This window comes from Octodon degus, unplaced genomic scaffold, assembly GCF_000260255.1.
Source record: "Octodon degus isolate 3935 unplaced genomic scaffold, OctDeg1.0 scaffold00089, whole genome shotgun sequence".
NCBI lineage: Eukaryota > Metazoa > Chordata > Mammalia > Rodentia > Octodontidae > Octodon > Octodon degus.
The window spans coordinates 8760777-8787726 of NW_004524665.1; the positions used below are offsets into that span (position 1 = coordinate 8760777).

The window sequence follows — 26950 nt, forward strand, 5'->3', positions numbered from 1 at the left end:
ATATGAAAAATTAATAAAAATTACTTATCACTTTAACAAAATAAAATTTACATCATCCCGATAGGGACAAAAGAAGAATTTGTAAAACTCAATATACATCCATGGGTGGTGGGGGGCCTCCAAGGAGCTCGGAAAGGAAAGTCACCTGGCTGAGCTGCTAGAGGACACGTGCAAAGCCAGACAGACCTGCAGCCAAGGGCCAGTCACCAAGGGCACAGCACACGTCCTCCCCACAGTGATGCATGAAGGCAAGAAAAAGAAACTGACACAAAGGAACAGAACACAACTTTCATCATTTGCGCGCAGCATGTAGGAAATCAAGAAGAATCCACAGATTCACTAGAACTAGTAATTTAGCACAGTCAATACAAACAAGGGCAATATACAGAAATCTACTGTGCTTCTATCTGCAACAGCCAAATAAAATTACAAAAATATCAATTATAATGGGATCAAAAGACATCAAATTAAAAAAATAAAAATAAATAATAAATAATTTTTTTAAAAAAGACATCAAATACCTAGGGGAAAACATCTGACAAAAAGGTGTGGGCAGCCTTGGTGCAGTATCTGGGAGAGGCCACTGCTGGTCTTGGACCACTGGGCACCTGGCTCAGGGGCCCCTCAAGGGGTTCCCACCCCTGAGCCCCTCCCCCAGCTTGCCCAACTCCTGGCCCATTGAAAATGTTCCCACTGGCTTCAACCACAGGAGTACCCACATGACGGTTCACTGGCAGCTTCCTCATTAGTGTTACTAGTAAAAAGACTGATGGACAGGAATAGATCTGCTTGTACTGCTGTGGTTCAAGCTGCCTTGCAGTAACAGGAATTGTACCCCATTCTGAATGCGCCGAAATGCTAAGGCCAGAGCAATCTCTCTCAACATTACCTCAAAGCTGTTCTGACCACAACTCACAGCACCACCCTTCCTATGTGGAAACACAGTGCTTAAGTACACAGGGAACAGCGAGTCACAGGTTTTACACGACTCATCCTTCTTGGGTTCAGCTCAAGTTCTACCCTGCCTCCTTTCAGTCTTCTTGGCCTCCTCATACTTCACCAGCCACAATTTGGTCCCCGCAAGTCAGTAGCACCTAGTGCCACACTGCTTTCAATACTTCCTGCCTCTAGCCCCACTGCCCTAGGTCTACCTCCTGTGCAGCCCCTGGGGTGCCCTGCTTGGCTCCTGGGGACCTTCTACATTTTCTCTCTGTTACAGAACTGAGGTTTTAAAGCTTAAACTGTGGCAATCTGCATGGCTGTCATGTCGTTCCCATCATACTACACCACTCTGGTGCAGGAGCCCGCAAAGGTCGCAGCTGTACCAACACAGGGGGACACTGGGGTCCTGCACACGCAGCTGTCTGCACAACACTCGTGGCAATCTCCTGGAGTTCTCTATTCATAACTGTGTGCAGTTATGTGTTCTTAGGGTTCCCTATGGGTCAAGACCCAAGTCAACACTCATCTCCACTTAAAAGAGCAGCACCCAGGAGTACCCAAGGGGCCCCAAACAGGCAGAGGTATCCTAAGGGATTCCTGAGGAATCCCAAGGGGCCCCTGCAGGACCCCCTGCACTCACAGAAGCCTTCTCCTGTCAAAGGCCAGAGGCCATCAGGTTTGTCTGGGTAGTTTGCACCCAGTCTGGCGGGCAGCCTGGAGGCAGGAAATGTGGCCTGGCATGGGGTGGGTGTGCAAAGGGGAGCCTCAGGACTGCACATATGCCATGCTCAGCTGAGTATCCTCAAAGGCCCACATGCATTAGGGCTAGTCTCCACGGCAGTGTTGTGAGAGGTGATGGAAATTGTAGGAGGGCCCCGGTGGCAAGTCCTTAGGCCCTTACGGGAGGGGGACACACCATCCACCAGAGGGGATGTTGGCACTCTGGTCTCACGGCTTCTGGATTCACTCGCTCCTACTGTGACTATGCACCACACACCAGAGGTGACACCTCACCAACCCCACACTGATGTCTGGACTACAAACCTCTAAACCCTAGAGCTGCAGGAAGCTCTTCCTGGGTTGAAATGCTCAGGAATCCTGTTGCAGGATGCTAAACTAAGTGATGCCATATCTTCTCACTAGTTGGGGGGAGCAGGCTGCAAAGGTGAAGGCCAAGCCAGTGTCCTGAGAGGGGGGCCAAGGACCATGGGGAGGAAAGAGAGCATGCCTGCTCTCCTCACACCAGAGCATTCTTACAGCACCTCCTAACTCCACACTAGGGCGCCACTTTGGGAGGATAAGAAACTCGCTCCATTAAAGCTCAGATCAAGAAAGGCCTGAGCATCCTGTCCACAAGCGGCTCCACACAGACGATGCGTCCTAGAGGTCCACACATACTAGTGACAGTTTGCTCTGATACACCTGCCTTCACACATGTGGTGGCATCCTGTAGCAAGGCATGGACTGTGGGCCGGGTGTGAGGTGCAGACCAGGCTCATGGGACACAGTACTCTGGGACAGAGTCTGGTCCATGTCCCAGATGCAGCTCAGAGCCTCCCACTCTCACCACAGAACAGACCTCCACACTGCCTCTCCCTCCTCCAGTGCCTACGTTGGCTCCATAGCACTCTGCTGCACAGCTGCTGGTCAGGGTGCCTGGATCCTACATCTCAGTGGTCTCACCCTGGCCCACACCTGGGCCTGAGCCCCAATCCCTTCCCCAGGGAGGGCAGGCGGCAGCTCCCTCTCCTTGAACCTGGGGAGCACACAGGGACATCTGCCCTGCCAGACGCCTGGCTTCCTAGGAGGAGGGCATGCCAGGCCACAGTGCTGCAGCCCGACAGGCGCAGCCTGGGCTGGGCCACAATCTCCACTCCATTTGGATGTAACAGCTCTCACCAGTCTTCTGAGAACACACTGTTCTCTGCAGGCATGCGTGTGCGTGTGCGCTGTGGGATGGGCTGGGGGCGGGCATACGATCAATAGCTCTTAGGCAATCATATAAAGGCAGAGATGTGAGGTGAGAGTCTCTGCGAACTCCAAGTTCTCTTCAGAAACTAACCCCACTCCTGAGTGCACCGCAAGCCTGCCTGCCAGGCCAGACAGGTAGCTGCTGGCTGAGGAGATTTCAGACCAAGCCCCAAAGGGTGCCTTGGCCAAACTCATGATGAGATAGCAACGTATGTCCAGGCCTCCCTCAGAGGAACAGCAAACCTAGGCCCCTGGAGCTTCGAGCTAGGTGGGGCGCTGTTCCTGTACCCCTGCAACACCGAAGCAGCATGATGAAACACCTGCCAACTACTCCCAAGGCAGACAGCTTGCCAGAATGCTAGATGATGTGCAGACACACACAGGCCACCTGGGAACTGCCCAGGTCCTCCTGTACCTGGAGAGGCAAAGGAGGCTGGACAGGGCATTGCCTTTGGAGGTGGCCTCCTGAGGGAAGAGGAGATGGGGGCGCTGGCCTCAGGGGAGCAGCAGAATGCATACACAGCAAAGCATGGCATATGGTGCTAAACAATACAGCGTAAGCTGTGAGAGCAAACCTGTGGGCGAGGGCGAGGCTGTCCTCTGAAGAGGCCATGAAGTTAGGCCTGCATATTCTTTGGGCCTTGCTTTGATGAAAGAATGTCCTTACAGCTTCTACAGATGGGAAAGAAGGAGAAAGAGAGTGCTGCCAGCACCCTTCGAGGTTGACATCGCCAGTCTGGCCACAGCACATCCGTCCCTGACTCTTGGCAACAACTGACCGACAGGTGGCTCCTTCCAGGCTGTCCGCCAGCAAAGTCTGGTGCCGGCTCAGCCAGGTCAGCCAAGGTGTCTGATAACCTGTGTGTCCAGAGTGGCTTGAGGTCACCTGGACACTATGAAAGCACCCTGGGGACACGCATCTTACCCTGAAGACCTCACAGTGAGTGTCTACGAGCCTGAACCCTACTGTTACCGCCTGACTCCAGAATCCAAGGAGGAAAGGCTGGATGGTTCCACTGTAGGCAGGGGACACTGGCACGTGCACCAAGGAGCATGCCAGTACTGTCATGGAGTCTCATCTATTGAATCTTTATTTCCAAGATGTGAGATAAAGTTGTAGTGAGATCACAAAACCCTGGCTTAGTAGCAGTGGCCACAAGAAAACACTGGCAGAGAACTGCTTCAGTACCCAGCACTGCAAAACAAAGAAGCAACAGCAACAACAAAAAATAAAACCAGAGTAGTGATTTGTTTCTCCAAGGAATTGTAAATGGCTGAGATGTATTTTCTTTGTGATTTTAAAGATGGTGAGGTAGAGAGATGGGAGAGAAGCTTTTGTGAAGACATGACATTCTAATTAAAAACAGATTAGGATCTTCTGAAACAACCCTATCCTTGCTTGACTAAGTCTGAGATGAGGTAATGCCACTGTCTTGCAAGACTGCTCTCTGCCATGGCCAGGAGAGTCCCAAGTGCCAGGCTGGCATAGCACTGTCCCCACTCACAGCTGAACATCAGGCTCCTCCACCTCACCCTGCTGTCCGGGCCAGCATGAGGCCCCATGAGCAGCAGGCAACCAGTGCAGGGCCCCTATAGGGCCTGTGTGTGCGCTCCACGGGCCATGTCCCCTCCAACTGCACGGGCCTGAGATTTGCTCCCTGCCTGGACACCTTAGGGCAGCCACAGGGAACCTTTTAGAGCATTCTATGATACAAACAGCTCTCTGCAGCACGTGTGCCACATCTGTCCTAGGGACTAGCATGTGGCATCAGGACCTACTTGCTCTCTGGGGCACATGGGCACCCCAATGAGCAGGTAAGCAGGAAACTCTGGGAAGTGCATGTCTCACTGGAAGGTCTCAGCACCTCCAAGGACCTGTGCTCTGTGAAAAGCCCACCTGGAATCCTGCAAAATCTAGGATACGCATGGGCATCTTTGGCAGAGAGACATTTAACGATAAAAGATGGAGCCTTACATCTTGGGTCAATGAAAAAGGCCTATCTGCCTGTCTAGGCCTGAAGTAACACCAGCAGACAAATACCACCACAAGGACCACTGCCAAACACACAAATACTGCATTTCCCCACTATCTGCTGTGCTGCGCCCCAACCTCTGCCCCAGAAATCAGAATGGCTCCGAAAACACAGGGTAAGGCACAGCCACACCTGCCTGGTGAATTCCCTGCCCATCAGGAAGCCATGCATACCTCTCGAGCAGGCTGATACCTCCCTGCTCACAGTACTGCCCGGGGTGGAGAGTGACTGGCAGAACACATCCCTCCACCAGGCAGGCAAGGCGCCTCTGCACCCCATAATGCCCACAGGCAGTGCTGAAAAGGGAACAGCAAGGAAGTGAGGGGAGAGCTGGTTCCCAGCAGCGTGGTGCAGTCACCCAACAGGTACATTCTAGAAGCTCACAGGGGAAGAGTGAAGGAGGTGATGATTGTGGAAGGAGCCAGAAGGTGCTGGCCTCATGGGAAAGGATTCCCTAAGACAGAGGACGATGGCGGCCATGCTGTTGTCCCTGGAGTAGGCAGCACACCACCTGGAGGACCTGGGTCATCTAGTGTGTATATCTCCCCACTCTCTACAGAGGCTAAGCTCAGTGAGGACCAGTCCCCATCTGTCCGCTGCTCCTTGGGGCACAAGCATCCCAAGGGCCTGCAGAGAGCAGCGGCAAGCCAAGGAAGGAGCTCAGTGAGAAGATGAAAGGGAGAGCACCTGGGAGACGGGGCTAGGTCAACCCCAAAAGGGGGACACCTACCCGCTCAAAGGACTCAGCCTGTGTGCTGCCATTTAAGTCATCCCCATCTGCCCAGACAACAGATGTGCTTTGCTGAAGGTTAAATTTGGTTTTGGTTTGCAAATTTAAGCAGAGGCACTTCTAAATGCAACTCACATTTATGAGTGTGCAGAAAGCGAATGGGGGCAGGAAATGGTTTTGTTTGGTTGGGTTTTAAATGTCTGTTAAGAATGTGCTAATGTTTGACTCTTCATGCAGGTCACTGGGCAGATGTGACGGTTTATCTTGGAAAAAGAAATGTGGTTACCCAAGGTTCTGACAGACACTAGCCACAGCCAATCAGGAGAGAGAAGGAAGCCAGGCCCACCAGGCACCACAGTCACACAGGACTTTAGGACAGAACTCTGCGCACCCTGTGAGGACCAAGGTGCTCGGGAGTGTGCAGGAGGAAGCGCTTCTCCAGGTGGACAGGCCTGTGGAGCCTGGTACTTCCAGGGGCTGCTCCCCTGAGCACTTTTCCTCCCTGGGGGAGCCCCATCAGTGCCCTCAGCTCAGCTCCCACTGGGGGTTACACTGATCCAGATGCCCTGTGCAGTCTGCCTCCTGGCAATGTTTTTCTTTTCCCTTCAGGCTGAAAGTCACCTCTCTGAACATTCCAGGTTCAGAGAAGCTTGGGATGGACTTTCCTCATCCCCAGTACCCATCACTCCCACCATCAAGCAGGCTGAAGCCTGAAGTAGAGCACTAGGACTTGGCTGCAGAGATAGGCAGGGCCGTGAGGCACCACCCAGGGAAAAGACTGGGTCCCCTTGTTGCTACAGGTGTCAAAGAGAGTCCCCCAACATAGGTGTGTTCACCCCATGGACAAGTACAGGGGGGTCACAGACCCTAACAATGTTCCAGCAGTTCCTTAAACAGCAACAAAACTGCTTTTTTCCCTCCCACTTGTGATTTCTTAGCAAATATAGCAACAGATTTGTATATCAGGAAGTAAATCTCAGACAGCAATGAGTGCGGTTTCAAAAGATCTCTGCCCTGAGCAGCTTAGGCTTGCAGTAGCAAGGAGGCTGTCCCTGGTGGAAGACAACCAGGACTGCCCCACCTGACCCAATCTGGACATGCTGCCATCACTGGAGGGTGGGGACACCTCAGACACATTCAGCCTCCTGGGAGGAGACACTTGCACCACACTGGGAACTGAGGCTCAGCAAGAGATCCATGCACACACTGGAATGAGTGAGTAGCCTTTGGGGGCTATGCATCCAGGCCACCTTACCTGCCTTCTCGGGGACTGGCTCTAAACAAACTTGTCCCTGTTATCCTAGGAGGGGATGGGGCCCCTGAGCCACTGGCGCTCTGGCAAGGGCACAGAGCACTTTGACAGAGGCTGCACAGCCACTTGTAGTCCATTCTCTGGATCCTCTCTGTAGGGAAGGAAGCTGTGGCCAGGCTAGGAAGTGAGTCCAGGGCATTGCCCCTCTTACAGGACAACCTCAGTGTGCGGGGTCCAGGGAACCGGCCCCTGCCCCCTCCCACACACACCCTGAAGGTGAAAGAGGTCAAGAGGTGAGTTCCTGGACAAGATCCCTCCATCTTAAGGAATGGCCCTGCAGAGCAGTGTCTGCATCCCTAGAGTCCGTGAACACCTGGGGGGTGACAGACGCACCATATCAACAGAAACAGGACACAGCCTCCATGAGCCACAGGCAGTGCAGATAGAAGCCCCTGTTACAAGCTGGAAAGGCTATAGGAACTTCACATCACTGGCCAAGAACCAGGGGTCCCTGGGACTTCCACCTTCAACCTTGAGATCTGTTCTTCTCTCAACAGCAAAGGAGAGTAAGAATGCCTCACACACTTAGCACCCTGCCCTGAATGCCCTTGGAGCCTGTGGATGCCCTTCCTGTACCCTGGGGGACATGGAAGGCCTAGACCTTCCTCTGTCTGCGCTCTCTCACTCAGTCAGGGCCTTGAGACACAGAGGAGGCAGCAGGAATGGGGTGGAAGCAAACACCCATGAGCTTCCATGCACACCCTGCAGGGGACAGAAGGCCAGCCTGACGCAGGCTCTGAGCTGGCCAGCTCTAAATGACCATGAAGGTCACACCAGTATACTGAGGTGCCTAATGGAATTTCTAAGGCTGTTCTTAAGGTGACACACAGAGGTTACAAAGCTCCTGGAGCGTTCTGCTGTATCTTGCAGAGTGAAGGAACGTGAACCAGGTAGGCCAGTGATGTGACTGGCACCCGCTCCAGCACTGCTTGTAACCCTTCCTGTGCTGTCCCGGCACAGTGGCACGGCCCCCCTCCAGTGCTCGCACTCCTGCTGCCCAGGCTCCGTGCCAGGGGCCATCAGCCCTACTACACCCTCGCCCAGACCACTGGCAGTGGTGGCTGACACAGGCGGGAGCTGGGACACACATATACCACCCTGGGCACAGTGAACACGGCAGGCACACAGTGGGCATTCACGTGTGTGGGCAGCTACTGACTCAGAGCTACTCGCTACCCACACAATGCTGGTGCAGTATGTGACCTCTTGGGGTTCCCAACTGTGGCCTGGAAAGCAGCCGTGACTGCCTGCCTCTCTGGCTCAGGGCAGTGCCCATCCACAGTGCTTAGTGTTTCACTCCACAGACAACAATGCAAGATCATGAAGACCTCACCTGCCCTGCTTAGCAAAGCCCACATCACACCAGTCACCTAATGTAGACCTCACAAGGAAAGGACTGGCCAGTCAAATCTGAAATGCTGCGCACTTCACAGCTCCGCAGCTGCCAGAAGTTCCAGGATACAACATATAGCTAGTGAAGGCCTCTCAAACGCTATCACTGTTCCCGGAAGTGCTCTGCACAGCACTAGAGAGTTGTAAAGACAAGAAACTAGCCACAAGCCGGAAATGTCAAACCACAGCTTATAACCCTTCCTCATGAGGAACTGGCAAGGTACAGCTCTCCATTCAGGCCAGGAGGGCTCCCACAGGCACCCCCCACATCTCTGTAGTCTCTTAAGGTGACAGGGAATGATACAGATCCCAGGAGGTGACAACAGGAAGCCAGATCTGAACCCCAAAGTCAGTGGCAGAGTCCCTGCCTCACACCTCAGGGTGGTCATATCCACAGGGAGTTTCCAAAGGCTCTGTGTCCCATAATGAACCCACCAATAGGGAAACTTCCAGAATATTGTGGAACATTTGTGTGGAGTACAGAACTTAATGCTGCAATCCCAATACCAATGGACGTCCATAACATGACGCAGATGCCAACGAACTGTGCACAATAACAATGAAAAAGATCAGTCAAAAAAAAAAAATCAACAAAGAAACTCGGCTTTCTCTGAGAACCCTCAATTTACTTGGCTGTTTTCCCATGGCCATTCAATTAAAAACAAGTGTGGGAAAGCGAAGCCAGCTGCTGCGAATGGCAGAAGCCAGCCAGGCCACAGCACAGGCACCATCCTAACAGCCCAAGAAGCCTTTCAGCATTCACATCCAAAACAAGCTAGAGGCTGGACCCAAAGGAGGTCCACACCACCACTCTCCTCCAAAGTGAGTCCAACAAAAGCCTCAGAAGACACCAGAGCACAAGCAACAAAAGAAAAAAACACGAAGAGGTCATCATCAAAATTAGAAACTTCTGTGTTTCAAAGACACCATCCTGAAAGTGAAAAGAACTCGGAGAATGGAAAAAAATATTTGGAAATTGCCTATCTGCATAAAGAAGCTACAGGCAGAACAATACCTATAAGTCAACAACAAAAACGTAAGTAATACAAAATACGAAAGTGGGAAATGTCTGGAGACACAGCTCAGCAGCACAGCACCCGCCTGGTAAGCACAAGGTCCTGAGTTCAATTACTGGTAACCCTCGCCCCCTGCAAAAAGGACAAATTATTTAAACAGACATTTCTCCAGAGACATACAAATGGCTAGTAAGTCTGCAAAAAGATCTACACATCCTTAGTCAGCTGGGCATGCAAAGCAAAATCAAGATGAAACTACTTCTTGCCCACTAAGATGTCCATGATCAAAAGGACAGGACAAGCAATGGCCCTGGAGCATCTCCCAGCTGGCCATACTCGACCCACAGGTGCATCCATCCAGCAGCTATGGGCTCCACAGCCCAGTGCCATTCAACCTTGGCAGAGCAGGGGAGCCCGAGTCCACAGAACTCTGGATAGCCCCACTCTGGTTCTCGCTGTTCCATCCTCCTGGCATGAGCTGTATCTTCTTTCCTGAAATGGCTTCTTCACTCCCTACAGACCTGGCCAGACAGTCACCCTGATGCCTACATATGCAGGGGTCTGAACTGCATGTGTAAAGGCTGGGTGTGGGGGAGGCCAAGCTATGGCCCAAAGATGACCATCTCCTCATCCTACAGTCTGTAAATATGTCAGCTCAGATGGCAAGACTTGGCTGTGTGGTCAAGAAGTGAGGTAACCACCAGACAAATGGCTGATTCCAATCTGAGGATAGGAACTGTACAAGGTGGCAAGGTGTCTTGTCATAAAAGGGCCTGCCATGCCAGGCCTTCCCCCCCGGGGCATGCTGAGACAGCAATTGAGACTGGGCATGGCCCATGCCTGTAATCCCAGCCCCTGGGAGGCTGTAAACAGGCGGATCACTATGAGTCCAATCTAGTAGTGAGACCCTGAACACCCTGTAGACCTTTCCCTAAAATAAAAAAAAAAAAAAAAAAAAAAAACAAAAACAAAAACAAAAACAAAAAAACACAGGCACAGACTTACATCAAAATATACTTAAATTCATGATTTCACAATTAACCTAAGAAGTAAACAATAAGATGTAATCGTTACCTTTACATCACATAAGTCAACAACTATCTCACTATGATAAACACTGAACTGCAGAGCAGAGGAGGGACTTTCTCTTACCAGTCTCAGAAAACCCTTCCTACAGCCCCCAGGAACAAGGGAGCCGGATCATGCCCCCAGACATGGGGACCTCCTACGCAACAGTTCTGCCTCCTGGCCCCCACTGGGCACGACGCAGCCTTCAACCCGGTCAACAGGTTACCAGGAGCAGACAGTGACAGTGTTCAACAGCACCACAAAGCCTGTGCGGTGAAGTCCTAACGTGGCACCCTAACAAGACAACAAGCTATGTTCTTCAACAAACTGCACTGTTTGCATGTGGGTGAGAGAAAGACAGCAGAAGGGTCAGGGGAGGACACTGTAGGTAAGTGAACTGTAAGTGACACCACGGCCTGTCACAACCTATGGACATTATTTAACACTTACCTGAGCGACCACCCACACATACACACGGTTGAGCATGACAGTACACTCCTACCCCAGCTACTCAGGAGGAGGGCCAGGAGGAGTTCAAAGCCAGCCTGAACAACTTATGGAGCTCTTATCTTAAAATATGAAAAGCAGGGAGTTGGAGCTGGGGATGTGGCCCATGGTAGAGCACCTCTAGGCTGTACCAGAAGAACCTAAACAGTGTTTGAGACAACAATGACTTGTTGGCTGACATTACTAGAGAACAAATGTACAGCTCTATGCTAAGAGGTCTTACCTCCTAGGTATGACATAACAGCTAAAACTGATGCAAAGCACAGCAGTGGGCGAGGGAGTGTGGATGGGTAGGACCGGCCTGGCCACTGGCCCTTGCTCTAGAAGGGCGAGCATAGCCTGGCCGTTCATTAATCTATGATCTTTTGCTTTGGTAAATGTTTGAGATTTTCTGTAATAAAAAGCAAACAGACCTCTAGATTTAGATTCAGCTGCCACTGCTGTGGTACAGGAGACCCTTCCGGAAGATGCAAGCACAGCCCTGGGCTCAGAGCTCCTGAGGTGACCCTGAAGTGTGTGGACAGGGACTTCAGAAGATGAAGCATCCTGTGACCACTTTGGAGCACTCCTAGGTAAACAAACTTCCCATCTAACCCAAAGGTGGGAAAACTAGGCCCCCAGCCCGGAGACCTGCAGCTCTCAGCTCCTGTAAAGGATGAGTGCCAGGCCCGCAAATAGCCAGTGCTGCTTTCCCAGAGCTCAGCTGCAACAGTGATGAGCCAGGCAACCAGGACTCAGTGCTCTCTAGTAGCTGATTCAACATAACAAAGGTAAGTGTTACAGTAAAAATAAGAACATAATCTGCCTACTTCAAATAAAACAAAAGAAAGCAAGCCACAGGGTCCTCAGGGAGCTCTGGCCGTGGCTGGCTCTACGAGTGGGGTTCCTAGGCCAGGCCCACAGCAGAGGTTCCACTGTGACTTGATGAGGGCAGACCTCGTCCTGAAAGCTGCTGCAGAAGGCGCAGAAGCCCCGGCTGAATGCGGCTCTTTCCTCAGGCTGACAGAGCAGACCACAGTCCCACCAGGCCCTGCACCCAGTGGGAACAGGCCCCTCCACTGTTTCTCTGGGCTGGGGGTGTGGGGCAGTGACATCCCTTTTTAATTAAGTTTTTTTTACAAGGAATCTTTTCAAGGAGCCAAGTCCTAAAATTATTTTGTGCAACAGGGAAGGAAAGATCAGTGGACCTGCTTTACGCTGTAAACATTCCCAGAGCTGTAAGTACGTCTTGCTCACCGCAGGATTCCACATAGGAAACCAGTAAACAGCAGAGCAAGCTATAATCACCATCTCCCATCTCCTGCGTGGCTAGCAGTGGTTTCAGGAGGGGAAGAGGGGCCTAGGCTGGGCCGGAAGCCTAGAGGGCCGGCGGCTGCGTAGGCCCGTGGCCCGGACCACCAGGGCGAGCACACAGGCCAGCCTTCTGAGGCCGTCCCTGGCGAATGTCCTCTCTGGACACTGAACTGCCGGCAAAGCCTTGCTCATGGCTGCTTTCTTCACATGTGGTTTGATTGACGCAAATCAAGAGGCAAGCAAATGATTCATAATTGTCCAAGCACTGGGCTCACACAGAAGTGGCACCAGCTCCGACTTGCTGATTCACCAAGACAGGATCATGTCTTAGAGACACTGCCAACCTGAACTTCCACATACTTATGCAGACAGCTCTTACAGTGGCAGGATTGTGGTGCTAGAAGCGTACACCCAGATTCTCACCCTGCACAAGGCCCAGCCAGGGCTGGCTTGAGGGAAAGTGTGTGGAAGGACAGCAACCAGCAGCCCTGCACTTGTGCAGCCCAGCTGTGCAGTGGACATGTGCTGGCAGATGCCCTCCTCCAGCTTCAGCCTGACCTAGGCTCCTGGGGCTCTGCATCCTTTAGGGAACTGTGATCTGAGGAGGGCAGGTGAGAACTGACCCACTGACGCAGAACTGATGAGACAATACCAAATTGGTTGTTCTGACAGTGGAGGGCTTCTGTGTCTGCCACCTTTATGCCTCAGGCCACTGAGCTTCTGCTGAGGATGGGAGGGAGAGGCACCATACTCTGCACATGCTGCTGCGAGTCTGGTGGACTCAACTAGGCAGGAAAGTGCCCCACAGGATCCTTGGTGCCAGAGATGGGGACAAGGTCCCACCTGAGTAGGTGAGATCAGACTGCCTGGACATGTATGGCCTATACCGGTATTTCTCAGAGCAGCTGAGTCAGGGTGCAGGGAGGGCAGGCAGGGAGCAGGCCGCAGCTCTGTGGAGAACTCATAACCAAGTGACCAGGCCTGGCCCAACACACTCCTCTAGCACACACACACCCTCTGTGCACCAAGCAGTCAATGGGGAGGCTAAGACAGTACACTGTCTGCACACGCATCTCTGGAGGGTTCCTGAATGCAGGGCTGAGCTCGGCTCACCGGAGAGTCTAGTGCTGCTTTCTGCGCCCAGCACACCAGTTCGGGGTTTGCTAAAGGACGGATAACAGAAGAAAACACACAGGACTCCTGCATGCTTAGGGACCAAGTACATACGTCATAGCCAAAGCCTGAACCCTGTGTCTCAGCTTCATCTCCCCCAAAGAGCAGAGGCCTCCCAGGACTGAGGGTGAGACTAGTGATACAGCACTTGCTTAGCACATGCAAGGCCCTGGTTCTTCCCCCAGTAGTGCAAGAAAAGAGAAGAACAGCAGTCTCCACTGCTTCCCCATCCAGTGGTGGGCACAGATGCTGCGTGAGGGCAGGAGGGTCAAGAGGTGGGAGGCCTGTGCACTGTGGTCCCAAGCCTTGGCCCCAGGAGGCATGGGCACCCTGAAAAGCACATTATAGTCTCCGTGGTGCTGGCACCCTGATACCTGGAGCACTCTTGCAGTGACTCTAGTCTCTAGGGACATTTCTGAGAGCCTCCAAGGCCCATGCCCACCCACTTTGTGAACATTAGCTCATCACTGAGGCTGCTGGAAAGCTGCTACCTAGCCCAGTTCACCTTGTGCTTTAGCTTGAGCCCTCTGCTGAGAAAGCCTTTCCACTGAGCTCCCAGCACTGAGCAAGACACACAGGAACCAGGGCTGCTTTCACTTTTCCACAGCCCAGTGACCCCAGCCTGCTGGCCTCAAGTAACCCATGGCACTTGGGCGAGTCTCCTCCCTGCAGACCCCTCCTCCACAGGCAGCTCCCAGTCAGGCCACCTGGAGGCTGCACCACTACACATGATGGCTGGAGATGGTGGAGGCTTCAAATCCTTTACAAAAGACAGAGGAGCCAAGCAGACAGACCCAGAAGAGATCAGCAGGCCAAGGGTGTGGCTATGACCCAGGCAAGTCAGATCTCAGGGAGCCTCTGCAGTAGGGGTCGTTCAGGAAGAGAAACTGTAATGAGGGGAAGGGGGAAGGAAGAAAGAGAGAAAAGAAGAGATGTATTATATATACAACATATATAATATATATAACATATTATGTATAACATAATTATACATAATGTATATATTATATACAATATATATTATATAATATACATAACATATATATGAATAAACAAGATAGTTAAGATGGTTAACTATGTGCTAGTTTTTGCTAGTTTCTCTCAGTTCACTGAAAAGAAAGGTTTGTGCTGACAATGTTTGGACAATATTTCATGCCTGTATCTTGTACCCTGAGTAACTACTCTGAAGATAACAATATGCAATGTATTAATTATTATTCTCCTATTATCTTGTTTTGAAATTCTTCTATTTTCTCTTCTTTTTAAAATAAAATGTAATGGAAAAAAAGAAGAGGTGCCCTGCACTTTCTGCAAAGCCACCAAAAGTGCTCTGCTGGCTTGAACAAAAGTCTGACAAACTAATTTGTAAGAAGACAGTGAAATTTTCAATTAGAAGCATACATTTCACACCACACCGCAGTCAGAATATACCTTGCAGCAGGCTTCAGCTTGTTTTCATTCACCTTCTGGTGTCCCTGCCCATCAGTTCTCCTGTTCTGCGCAAAGGATGCCTGTGCCTCTTGGTGACACCAGGGCCAGAAACCAGAGGGAGACACCAAGTGGGTGCAGGCCCCAGGTAGGCACAGGGTGTGGGGTGACACCAGAGATCCAACAGCAGAAGGGGTTGGGACACTGAGATCCAACATTCCAATTCCAACTGAACAATGGCCTCTGCTTGCCAAAAACCAAGCCAGGGGCTGCTGTCTCACCCAGGAGACTCTGGGCTCCTAGAAGGCACTGCCCAAGGCAGCAGCCAGCTCACTTGTGCATGCTGAAAACAGTAATTGAATAAAGCATCACTGCATGATCCAGGGGATACACTTTTACCTATCACCATGCTATGAATGTATACTCAATGCACCTCGCCTGAATAAACCAGTGAGACGAGACTCAGTTCACCCGTCTCACAGACCTAGAAACATAAGTGTACCTCTACCCTTAACAGACCCCTTCAAGAAGTCTGTCTTCTTGACTGTCCCAGCAGAAAATCAGAGTCCTCTTCTCTAGAGCCAACCATAAGGACATGCGAGAGGGGGCCAGGAAGGTGAGCTTAAAAAGAAAAAGCAGCAGCAGCAGCAGCAGCAACCACCACTGCCACTGCTGCCACCACCACTGCAGCAGACCCTTCAGGCTGCCCACCATGCCTAAGGCAAGCAAGTTATTAAGTAGCAGGGAGAAGTGGGACTCACAGTGAGCCCCTGCTGGCTAGCTACAGGACACACAAGAGGAAGCCACCAAAGGAACATGCTTTTGCACACTATCAGGAGTGGTCCGGGTGGGGCAGAGCCATGCGGCATCATTAACTACAGTGCCTGCCCTAGGAAAAGAGCGAACACCAAGCCTTCTTCTGGCCCTCAACAGCACCCTAAGTCCCCTCCCCCGATTCCAAAGCCGCTGATCAAGGTCCACACAAGGAACACATTACACTCCCATCTGTCCACCAGCCCCATGGAAGAGGACCCCAGCACATGCTCTGCACCAGGAAGCTGGGCTAGTCCTGGCTAAGAACCTAGAAACGTGCTGGCAAATGTGTCCTGAAGCACCTGAGGCACACACTGGCTCTTGACCTGTCAAGACCTGAAACACACACTGGCCAAAGGAAAGTAAACACCTGGAAACTTCCGGTTTTTATTCTCTCATTTGTAACTATGCCAATGATATGAGGGACAGGGACAATGCCAAGCGCCAGTGTGTCTTGCACCCCTCAAGGCTGGATTAAGGCAAGCAAGCCACGGCCCTTGGAGCACTTTCTGTCCCAAACCTCCTTCATGTTAAAATCCACAAGAATGTAGTGAATACAAAGCTGCTTCTGGGAAGTCAGCTCACACAGCACCAAGAGTTCCTGGTAAGCATGACTAATCCATGCCAACTGCTCCCTCCAATGAGCACCGGAGAGGGACAACGGGCAGCTGCTCACTGCACCTGGCCCCCAGCACTGAAGTTGCAGGGCAGAGGATGACTCTGGATGGATGCCCACAAGAAGCACAGGGGGCGGTAGCATCCTATGCGAAGAAACCATCAGACAGGATGAGAACCAGAGCCTGGACTCAGAATGCCCACGCCCCAGAACCATTCACAGTAAACTGACATATGAAAGACCCAGTTCTGTCCTTGTACACAGGTGTTACTATCCTCTTTAAATAAAACAAGCACTGTCCAGAAGATCCACTCAGCCACAGGCACACAGCAGGCCCCACACAAGCAGCTGAGGTCTAGGTTAAGCCCTGCTCCTGGCTTGACACTGCACTAGTGGCACCCAGAAGGGAATGGGGGGAGGTGCTGTTGAAGCAGCTCTAAGGAGTGGGCTGCGGGTCCCTGGATAGAGCTGAGAAGGTGGGTACCCAGAACCAGGAGGAAGGAGCTACAAGCTGGGAGGCCTTTTATGATTGTCAGCTAAAATGCCCCCCAAAAGCTCCTGTGGTGAAGGAGAGGCTCCAGTTGATGGGCTCTGGGAAGTGACTGCATTACTGGATTCTAACTTCATTAAATGGATTATTAGGAGGTGGTGCCTAGGGATGTGGCAAGTAAGGGACATGGTTTTGTAGGGTTTATCTGGCCCCTGGCCCTTTTCTCTCTCAATTTTTCCTGTCAACTCTCTGCTTCCGAGCTACTACATGGTTAATACCCACTAGTGTTCTGCATCACCAAAGACCCAAAGCAACGGAGCCAATCCCCCAGAAACCGAATCTCTCAAACCATAAGCCAAGATGCACCCGTGTGCCTCACAGTTGATACATGTCAGGTATTGTGTCACAAACAACAGCTGACTGACACAGCAGCTGAGGCAAAGGACCTAGGGTAGAGAGTAGTGGGGCCCCAAGCAGCAAGAAGTCTGCAGTGACCAAAGCCCCTAGAGTAGGAACACAGAACAGCTAGACTGGGTGAGTCAGCTGGCCACCTCAAGAGGTCTGACCAACCAACAGCAAAATGTGAACCACAGACAGAAGGGAGAGCCTTGGGGCAAACCATCAGACAAGGGGAGCTTTAGGTCTGACACTCTTTGTTCTGAATGTGACCTGCTTAGTCGTACATTTGCATAACTGCAGTTCACCTGGCAGTGGTCAGCACTAGCTCCCTAGGCCAGCTGTGACGGTGCCAGCTACTGGGGAACACAGCAGAGGAGGGAGGCAGGCAGCTCCAGCCCCAAAGACTGTTCCCAGAGGGGGAGAGAATCAGGAGCTGGAAGAGTAACAACACTCACCCTAGACTGCTAGGGTGACACCTGGTTGGCAGTGGGGCAGCATGGGGAAGAGGAGCCCTAGGCGACATGGGACCACCCACCCCTGGGGCACTGTGGGCTGCCCAAGGCACAGCAGGGGTAAGGACTCTTAGCAGAGGTCCTCCTCCAGTTAAAAGCTCAAAGCTGCAGCATACAGCACTGTTGTAAATATGAAGCATGCACCGTGACCTCCATGCCCCATGGCTTTCAACAGCTCCTCTTCACCATGCCGTTCTCATGACACCACAGTCACATGGGCCCCTGAGGTGGCAGGAGATCGGGGGAGGCCCTGCAGTGGGTCTCTGCAAGAAGAGGCCCTGAGGTAGCCTCATGAGCTGGCCAGACAGAAGAGGACGCAGACAGCACTTTGGCATGTTCTTGATAAATGTGGCTCCGGGAAGCTTCAGAGCTCCCAGGGAGTAGAATCAGACTTGAAGACGTGGGCAGGAGGAGTAGCTGGTGTGAGAGACAGAGGAAACATGCCAGGAGCAGGGCTGGCTGGGACTAGGGCAGGCTAGAACCAGAACCCACACCTGAGGAGTTGCTGCTGGGGCAGAAGACGGCCCACAGCTGCTCCATGGAGAAAGCCCAGAGGAGCGCCTCAGCTCTGCCTCTCTCCAGGGGCTGGGGCAGCTTCTGGGAAACAGACCTGCACGCTGAGCTGGCAGCCTTGGGAGTCCTGCAGCAAGGGACGCTGCAGCAGGTGAAAGCTAACTCCGAGTCTGTGTCACTGCAGGGGTGACCTGGATGGGGCCAGGTGTCAAACAGCAAGTGAGCGCCCACCAGGTTGCCAGGACAGGAGGCCACACTGGACTGGGGCAGGCCATACCGGAGAAGGCCTAGCTGGTATTTGGCTTCTAATCCCCAATATGGCAGGAAATGGGACTGGTGCTGTTGTCTAGTACCACCGGCCTCTGACAGACCAACGGGGTCAACAGACAGAAGGGCACCCTCAGCAAGCATTGATCCTGCTGGCCCTGGGACCTGTTCAGGAAGGCTGCTGGTACAGTGCTGGAACATGCCCTCTTGCCACAGGGTGGACGGCGCCAGACAAGCAACTGTACTGTGAAAACCTGGATTACGCATCAAGAGCGCTCCTGTCACACTGCAGGGCTTACTAGCTACACAGAAACGAGGCAGCCAGAAACAAGCGAAAGACACCCTTGACGTAAGCTGACAGCAGAGCAGAAACAAGGCCAGCGTGAACACCCAGAGGTGGAGGTGTTGGGGCTTAGCACAGGTGCCCCAAGTCCTCACTGGGCCTTGGCAGCTCTGCGTTCTCAGCATACAGAAGTCTTGTCTTACAAAAAGCACCCTTGATTCAAATTTCCACCCTAATCATACAAACATGAGTTTCAAACAGAAGGGAAAAGACAAAGAGAGGGGCTAAAAGGTACCAGACCAAGTAAAAAAAAAAAAACAATGCTTCAGCTGCTCAAATGATCAGAAGCAGAACAGCAACTATTTTGGTAACTTTTTTTTAAAAAAATCTACGTTTTTCCCATAGCTGCATACATTATTTTCATTAAACTAAAGGTTTACTTTTAGCAACAGAAAGGGAAGCTACAGAACTGTTCAAATTCATTATTTTAAAGACTTTCAAAAATAAAAACTTTAATTGACCAACTCTACAAAGATAAGTCTCAAAGGGTGATTTAAGCAACAAATGCCACATAACACCAAAAAGAAAACTAAGTCCACTAGACAACAGCTGTGAAGAAAACAACTGAACAGGAGGAGGCGCAACCGAGAGCAAAATGCACAGAGAAGTAAAGGCCTCACAGAGCACATGAGAAGGAGCAAGCTCCTGTCTACTCAGCCCAGAAGGCCAGAGTGCACACCTCGGCGCAACAACAAGACATGCCCACTGATAGTTCCCAGAACTGATAAAAGGACACAAATTCACAGGCCAAGACAGCTCACCAAAGGACTGAATAGCAATCTCCACTGGAGCACATCGTGGCATGAACGTAAGCATTAGCCGTGAAGATGTCCCACTCAGCCTGTGGGAAGACACTCAGGGAGAGGGGACCCTGAGCAGGGATCACACTGCCTGCCTAAGCGGGCTGAGGGAAGTCCTCTCGGAAGGGTCCCTGAGTGTGAAGGGAGGAGAAAAAAAGAAATCATCCTGAAAATCTGCAAAGCACTCACCAAGAATAGACATTCTCAGGTAAAATACACAACAACCAAGGTTTCAGCACCAAAGCTCCTATACCATGTGCACCACGAAGGAAGAGGGTGTAAGACACAGGCAGGAACGAGCAGGTAGGGACAGAAATGGAGCGCTCAGCACCATCAGCGCTGCCCCCGAGCCTGGTGCACGAGCACCTGGCCTGCACAGGAGTGGCGCTTACATTCTTCTAGATGCATGTGAGTCGCAACCAGTGAGCCTGGGCCAGCATGGCCATCAGGGTCAGAGCTGTGCGGGGCCAAGGCCACACCACGCCTTGGCTGCCGTGACTCCTGCAGCCCTGACAGTTTCTTTGACTATGACCTGGCAGCTCTGATGACCTTGGCAGTGTTAAGGAGCCCAGGCTAGGTATGTTGCAGGGCAGCCTGGATCCAGGATTTGTTTGCTATTTCCAGAACGAGTGTGGTGTTTTGCACTTTGGGGGAAGACCTCAGAGGAACAGTGTCATTCCCCCACCAGCACATCGAAGGAGTATACACCAATGCGACCTGCAAAGTGCTGAGTACAGAAGCATGATGCCTTACGCACCGAGGCCATAGCTGTGTGAACACTGGCCCCTGCCTGGAAGGGAAGAAAGGCTGAGGATTACAGAGCTGCACATCCACTCCAGATGCCAGAAAAGAGCTCCAAAATCAAGCCAAGGAAAGTAACGGGCAGATTAAGAAAAAAAGCAAATACATAACTAAGAGGACTGATGGAGGAAACCACTGAGTCTTAAAAAAATAACAAAAGATTGATCAGAAGGTATACATAATGTGAAAATGAAACAAGGAACCTAACTACAAATCCAGCAGAGATTCAGAAAGATAAAAAACTTCCACCACAATACAATAATGAGAAGTTATTAAAAGATAATTTTAAACTGGTCCTGTAACACAAAGTTAAACCGTCAGTAATCATTAAATATACTCAGCAACTAGAAAAATCTAACCACCACAAAAACATGAGCCCCTAATAGTCTCAGAGGTTGATGTTCCCAAACATTCGAGTAATTAACCATTCTATTCTTAGATTCTTCTGCAAAGCACAAAAAAAAAAAAGAAAAAGAAAAAGAAAAAAAGAAACAAACAAACAAACTGACGTCAAGAAAAGAAACAGAAGATTACAGGCCACCACAACTCAAGAACAACATGAAAACCTGAGGCACTCCAGACTAATCTGGCCACACATAAACGACAGTGTTTATCACAAACCAGCTGAGTCTGACCAGAAGCCAAGTATGGCCTGCCAGTGGCACGTCTGCAGGGATGATTCACCACTTAAACATCAGAAGAGAAACAAGATGATCACCAAATAGATGCAATGAGAGCACTCCGCAAAGGGGGCAGTCTCAGAAGTCAACCTGGAAAGGGAGATGGGAAGAAACCATTCCTCTGAGGCCAGCATGCCGAAGGCAGCCTCAGACTGCCCCATCTCCACTGGACTCCTGGCCAGTGCTGGAAGACTGGAGAACATCTGTACTGAGGGAGAGGCTAAACTGTCACCACAACCCTTCTTGGCCTTTGTCTTAGAAAACCTGAAGAAGCCATAGAAAAATGACTAGAAATTAAAACAGCAAGGTGATGAGACACAAAAAGAAAATATCAAAATGAACTGCATTTCCATAGGCAACACAAAGTTTAATTTAAAAGAAAGATATTGCCTAACAACAGGAAAAAAAAAAAAAAAAAAAAAACCCTGCAATCTGTCCAAAAATAAATTTGTGTAAGACCTTTACGAAGATTAGAAAAAATCTCTGGAATGACACCTCAGGGGAGCACTAACCAACAGAAAGACCAGCCACACAAACAACTATACTCTAAAGAGGCCAGTTTTTGGGGGTTTTTTTGTTTTTGTTTTTTCAAAATTCACTCCTATAATATTCCATGTAATGCCTGTGAATATCCACCTTGGCTTTGTGGAGGAACATGTCCTGGTGGAGCTGCAGTGTGTGGAGGCCTGGGACCCTCGGATGACAGATGTTGGCCAAGGGGTCCTACAGAGCTGAGGGCATGGGTGGGGCCTTGGAGGGACAATAGACCGAACTCCAGAGACCTGGGACCCTCAGACGACCAATGTTAGCCAAGGGGTCCTACAGAGCTGAGGGCATGCGTGGGGCCTTGGAGGGACAATAGACCGAACTCCGGAGGCCTGGGACCCTTGGAGGACTGATGTTGGCCAAGGGGTCCTACAGAGCTGAGGGCATGCGTGGGGCCTTGGAGGGACAATAGACTGAGCTACAAGCCCAAAGCCTTGGAGCTCCAAGTCAAAGTTCCGCATACACAGGCAGCATGGCAGTGCAACCCCCACTGGCAGGCTGCAAAGCCACCTGCAGGAAAGTGGTAGGTTCAGCAAATGGGGAAAGACAATGGGCTGATCAACACCTGCTGCACATACAAACACCACAATCTCAAATACAAAAGACAAATTTCAAAAGCTTTAAGAGAAAATATACTGAGTTATCTTTATGGCGCTGAGACAAGGAAAGTTTTAGCTGTTGCTTCGTTTTTAACAAAAAGCACTGACAGAAAAGGAAAACCCTCTGTACTGGCTTTGTCGGTGTCATTTAACACTATTTCTCCATGTAACCTTTCCAACAACACACTGCGTACTTGCGTGCATGGACTTCTAGGCCAAGTCAACACATAAAGTGTTTTCAAATAACATCTTTTTCCTCAGTAACAAGTATGAAGAGGGAAGGAGGGTCCTTCTCGGAAGACACTGAATGCACAGAGGAAACACCACACAGCCGAAGTAGGGAGCCCGAGGCTGGTCCTGCATGGCAGGCCCTTGCCTCGCCTGACCCACCGTGAGCCCTCCATGGCTTAGGGAGGGCCCACCCAGGGTCTCCAAAGCAGACACTGGTCTAGATTCAGCTCCATAGGCAGGCTAGTGGGAACCCCCACACTGGTAACTACTGAAGCGCCAGCAGTGGCCTGGGCACTGGCACCAGTGGCTACAAGGACGCCCGGCGGCAGTGCATGTCATTTTCACTGCTGAAGGGCACTTCTCTGTGTGTTGAGGGGAGGAGGGTTAGTGGTAAATTAAAGACCTTGGGACTCTCCAATGTCACTAAAACACACTTTTAGAGGGACAGGATTTGGAGCTCTATCCTCAAAATCAGCCAAGGGTAGAGCAGCCTCAGGAACAGAGACTGACCTGTTCCCACTCACACCCCAGTGCTCTCTGAGCCACACCACATGCCCGCAGGTGTTCACTCTGCTCATTTGTGGCACGGGGTGACTGAGGCTGAGATTTTCACTTCAGAAGTTTTACCCAATCATGACTGACAGAATATCTGATCCAGGCAGTAAGAAAATGGGAAGGAAAAAACCAGAAGAAAATCCACTTGGAAGAGAGTGCCCTCCTCCCATAGGCGCTGCCCTCCTCCAATAGGTGCTGCGTTCCACACAGGAGAACCGTGCTTCCTCAGTGGGCTTTCAAAGACAGGGTTCCTAACAAAGGCCCCAGCCAAAAGCCCCGCAGACTCGCTCAGCATGGCTTCCTAGGAGGCCTATTTCAAGGGTGGGAGAAAGCCAGGAGCCCCAGCATGGAAAGGACTGCAAGTCATCACTGTTTGCTCCGGCCAGCCCAGGCTGGCTGAGGCCAAAAGCAGGCATCTGGGGCAGATGCAGGGCCCAGACGGCCTTGCTGGCCAATAGGCACGCGTCACAACAGCAGTGACACCAACCAGCACACTGAAAATAGACTGGTGTCTATGTTGCCTGCACTAAAGGACCAGGCGGGGGAGCACCTGGGGGCACAGAAGCTTCGCAAGTGGGGTTTTAAGGTGAAGGTCGTATTGTCACCCAGGCAGTGGAGCTGCAGCTGAAGCTGAGTGGGGGACGCTTTTCTGAAGCTGGTCCCCACTTCCTGGCACTCAAACTTTAAGGGTGCCAATGTGCAGTAACCCACAAGAGGGCCTGCAGCCAGCTTGCTGCTGGGCCTGGAGAGTGAAAACAGCTTTAAAAGACAACCTGCAATTAACACAGGAACAATTATCTTCCTAATTTAGGTTAATTTCTACTTCACAGCCCTAGTTGGCAGGGGGCAGCACTGGAGCTATCTATATGTGTGCTTTCTATTCTGTTCTTTAAAGGGAGGTCTCAAGGAAGATTTAAATGGCCACCCGCATCTTTTCGAGAAAGCACCCACAGGGCCCTGACCCTCCCCTGTCACCGGCTCCAGGAAGACAAGCCTTTGTTCCCAAGTTCACTCCTGCTGCAGCTCTGCCTTTTGTCTGCAGCCTGGCAGTGGATCCCTGGACAGAATGCTATCAGGACCCATCCCAGCAGAGGTCGGTGGCATGTTCCCAGGATGGCAGCACAAGTGGGAGCCCCAGCTAGGGGCGCAGGGGCCAGGTCTGCCTCTCAGGGCTGGGGGTGGGGGGCTCCCAGCAGTCCACTGGGTGCAGGGAGCTCCTAGCACACAGTACTGCAAAGCCCTGCATCTCCAGAAGCACCTAACAGCCCCTCCTAGGAACACCTGCAGAGCAAGCCCTGGCCTGCTGCTTTCTTCCTCACAGTCACAGGGAGGCCCTTAGCCCACCCCAGCCAGGCCTGCAGTCAACACAGCACTCTTACCATTCCCCAGGAAGAACTGAATCCTGCCCAGCACTTCTTGTTTGCTGAATGTGTGACGCAAAGGCTTTGCGGGCTTCTGCAGTAAGCACAGCAATCCAGTAAACACCACTGTTCCTAAGCCAGATAGAGCCAAGGAACTCACAGCAAGCAGGCAGGGACTGAACCACCCCACAAGAGCTGAGGCTACCACGGGAAGGTGTACAAGGCCTGAAAACTGGCCCACCAACTCTTATTTAAAATGCATCTTATTCCAGAAATGCAAATAAAACCATATCCAGGCATCAAGTCAAAGTCATGGGTGGAGTCAAATAATGTGTGACTCAGGAACACTGCAAATATTCACAAACTACTAGACCAGAGGTGGGACTGATTGTCTGTCTGTCTGTCTGTCTGTCTGTCTTTCTTTCTTTCTTTCTTTCTTTCTTTCTTTCTTTCTTTCTTTCTTTCTTTCTCTTTTTTTTTTTTGTGGGGAGAGAAGGGATAGGATGAAAGTAAGCTATCAGGGACAAAGAGGCTGGCCATCTTTCACAGGGACATTTGAGTTACCACCCCTGTTAAAGAAGTAACCAATGGAAATTAGGGGGCCCAAAAGCTGGGTATAAAAAAATCACCCAATGGCATCCCTAGCAAAGCCTCATTCAGTGGGAATGATGTCACTCTTTAATTTATTCAAAAAATAACTAGTAAATTCCATTAGCTACCCCTCTAGAAATGTCATGGGAACACCCACCTGGCCTACAGGTCCAGGTCAGGTGAGCTGCCAGGACACAGCAGCCCAGCACCTCCTGCCCCTGCCGCGGCACCAGCCTGGATCACACCAGGAAGCAATTGTCTTTCCAGGAACCTGCTCCAGCTCAGCCAACCTCAGAATTGCCTTTCTCAAAGACAGTCCCAGGAGGGGACTGAGAAGGTAATAGGATAGGACTCTCTTGAAATAATAAGCTGGAAAAGGTCTTTTTGGACCAGCTGGTTTCTTCAATCTGGGGAGTCTCAGAGGTTAACATAGTAACTGGATTTCTGGTAACATACCTTCTGGATTTTTATTAGTTCTGCCAAGAGAGAGACCTGCCACTTCCTCAGCTTCTGATAAAGAAAGTCTAACATCTTAGGTTTCAGGAGAGCCTGTTTAGGCATCCCCTACCATATGCAATCTAATGGGTATGGAAAGACCCAAGCTTGCCCCACAAAGATCAGAACCTTGCCACTTTGGGGGGCTAAGGGCTCAGGAAGTGGGAGAAAAGCAGAGAGGGCGTGGGAGCCCAGCATAGCCATGCCACCCAGCCACTGTGCCTAGCCAGCCCCTCCTTCCTGCCCTTTAGACCCATCCACATCCTGCACTCAGAAGCATCTAGGTGGATGGCCTGAAGGGCCAAAGGCAGTCACAATCACTAGGCTCTCTCCTTCTTGAGAAAAGGTACATTATGGCTATTTGGTAAGCGCTTGCTAGGCCCTAAATGCTAACTTTACAGGAAGACTTCCCGTCATCTACCTGAAGCAAGAAAAAGGCAGCAAGTGTGCTAGAGACCTACTTTAGTCAGAGCTGGGTCACATGCAGCAAGGCTCAGGCCTGGCCTCCCTCTGCCACTGCCCTAGCAGAGCCACTGGTTTCCTTGAGTCCAAAACCGCCCAAGGGGTGCAGGTCACACAGTCGCCAAAGTAGAAAAGTCTGTCACGTACTCCACACTGGGACTCGGAGAAGGATCAAGAAGGTGACACCCCAAAGCCAGAGAGGTAGATAGGGGTGATGCCAGCCTGTCACCAGGACAAAATGCAGCAGCAATTCTTGCAGGGCTCTAGCTGAGGGGAAGTTCAGGGAGAAAAACTAGCAGAGAGAGTCAATGCATGGGAGAAACTGAGGAAGCTGAGGGTGCAAAAATGCAGAGAGGCCTACAGGTCAGCTGGCCTAGCTCATATCCTAGGAGAGGAGATGGGGGTGGAGGACTTGCAGGTACCCAACTCAGAGGCAACAGAAGCTGACAGCTGAGGAAGGGTGGTCCCTTGCATCTCTAGAGCAGCTGAGGCAGTCCAGCTGGGGCAGAGCCCTTTGGGAGCTGGCTGCCAGCACTGCCCCTCCTTACCTGTGACGGCAGTGCGGGCCTCCCTTAGGCTCATGCTGGGAGCTGTGGGAGAAGCCGCAGTGCCACAGTGAGCCTATTCTCCTGGAGGACAGCCATCAGGAGGGGAGGGGACACCTGTAAGCTTCGCTCAGCAGGGTGAGAAGGTTCAGTCCAAAGGCTCCAAGCACACGCCAAGGGGTCTGCCTAGCACGGACAGCTGGCAAGGGCAAAAAGAGCAGGCATGAGAAAGCTGCTTCTGTGAAGGCAGTGACAGGCAGGCTCAAGTCCAGGGCCCAAGGAAACATAGCAGACATTCACGGGGATCCCGGGAGGCAGGCCTAGAAGGGATTCGAAGAAAGCTGTCCCCCACGGTCACAGGCATGCTCTCCTTTCGAAAGCATCCTAAGGTGGCTGGGGAGATGGCTCAGTGGAATAAGCGCTTCCCTGGGAAGCACAAGAGCCTGAGTTCAATCCCCAGTTCTAA

At 51.5% G+C, this 26950-nt stretch overlaps 1 protein-coding gene across 11 annotated transcripts in view; it reads right to left on the reverse strand.

Annotated features, from left to right (window-relative positions):
- Positions 1 to 26950, reverse strand: part of Hdac4 (histone deacetylase 4) — a 255289-nt gene that overhangs the window by 139447 nt on the left and 88892 nt on the right. The gene's annotated exons all lie outside the window — the stretch shown is intronic.